Source organism: Mastomys coucha, unplaced genomic scaffold (assembly GCF_008632895.1).
Source record: "Mastomys coucha isolate ucsf_1 unplaced genomic scaffold, UCSF_Mcou_1 pScaffold22, whole genome shotgun sequence".
In the NCBI taxonomy this organism is placed as follows: domain Eukaryota; kingdom Metazoa; phylum Chordata; class Mammalia; order Rodentia; family Muridae; genus Mastomys; species Mastomys coucha.
This window is the reverse complement of record NW_022196905.1, coordinates 106,580,369-106,582,024: the sequence shown is the minus strand read 5'-3', so window position 1 is coordinate 106,582,024 and position 1,656 is coordinate 106,580,369. Positions and strand designations below refer to the sequence as shown.

At 46.3% G+C, this 1,656-nt stretch overlaps 1 protein-coding gene across 2 annotated transcripts in view; it reads right to left on the bottom strand.

The window, feature by feature from the left end:
* Positions 1 to 1,656, bottom strand: part of Wscd2 (WSC domain containing 2) — an 88,298-nt gene that overhangs the window by 2,477 nt on the left and 84,165 nt on the right. The gene's annotated exons all lie outside the window — the stretch shown is intronic.

The window sequence follows — 1,656 nt, the reverse complement described above, 5'->3', positions numbered from 1 at the left end:
TTGTCATTGTTGGTTGTGGTTTGTTAAGTACTTGCACATAAAAAAGGAGAAAGAAGAAATTCGATATCCTGATTGCAAGATCAAACTTGACCCAAGAAACTTGACGCCCCTAATTAGCAGGAACTAGTCTAACCCTAATAATGTCCCCTTTCTCTTCCTCTCTGTCCTTTTTTTGTCTCCTATCTGGTGTTTGGAGTGGAGAAGGGTAGAAGAAAAAAACAGAACCCACCAAAGACCGGCTGCATAGCTTGCTCTTGTGCACCTTCGTGTTTGAATTAACTCCCCCTAATAGAGCCTTTGGAATCTATTAATAGACAGCTACGAGCTTCTACCAACCCCAAAGCTAAGAATGTGATCAGACAGCACCTTGGGCCTACAAGAAAGGCTCCCCCTATCTCTCTATACCGCCTCTCTGCTGTACCTTCCAATGTATTTTAAACTGCCTTGGTTCATGGCTTTCTTTGTTTTGTCAAACTACAAACACTTCACAAAACTGCCTCCTGTTGGAATACAGAATCTGGAGTAAGCTACATCTGTGTTTCTGGGCCACGGTCACTCACTGGCTCTAGAAGAAGCCCTCTCATACTCTTTTTAAGATGAGAGCTATGGTTTTTATGTCATCGGATATGGTGACATGTGAGGTTTCAAAAATGGCCCACTTTCCCCCAGAGGACTTTTCCCCCAGAGGACTCGCTGGCACGGAAGCCAGGGACCTGCCTGGATCCATTGAGCCCTGGTTGTCTGGTTTTGTTTCCTCAGCTGGGTGGCTAACTGGTGAGTTGTCTGGGGCTCCCGACCTCCCTTGGTTTTGTGGACAGCCTATCTGTCTGTTCTAAACTGGGCTAACAGAGCACGCTTTGAGAGGTATCTCTTTTTGTCTGCTTAGAGCGCTTGTTTGAAAGACTTTAGGTCTAACCTTCGGTTTGGGTTGCTTTGCACTTGGAACCCCAAAGACATTTTAGATTAGGCTGTTTGGCTTGCTTTCGGTATATTTCATTTGCTTTTGGAACTCTGGGGATGGGGTGGGGTGTGTTGTTTGTGTTTTGTCTGGGTTTTCTTTGGAATGTTTTGATTTGTTAACTTTTGGCCTTTGTGCCCTGGCTCCTCCCTCAATGGCTAATTCTGCTTTTTTTCTTTCTGCTACTTCTCCTGTGACCTTTAGCTCAGGAGTTTTATGATCATCTGATGAAAAAGCCCCTGGAGACAAGAGGCACCTGTGCCCTCTTACCCCACCCCATCCCACCCTACCTCACCTCACTCCAAAGTGTGCTGGAGTCAGGGGGACACCTCACTAAACAGTGGGGAAACTCAAGAAACAGGCTCCATTCTTTTTGTTAGGGTTTGTTTGTTTGTTTGTTGTTTAGAGACAGGACTTCCCTGTGTAGCCCTGGCTGGCCTGAAACTTACTCGATAAGGCTGGCTTCAAACTCAGAGAACAGTCTGCCTCTGCCTCCTGAGCACTGGGATAGTGGCTCTTTGGGAAAGATGCATAGAAAGGGTTCTTCATCCCTTGTCTTGAGTTCCTTCATGTTGTGTAAGCATGTAGGATAACCACAGACCCAGTGGGAGAAGATGGCTTCATAAAACTGACCCCAAACACACACACCCTAGTTAGTGTAGACAGGTGACTTTTCAGGAGAAAAATGGGGGGGGGGG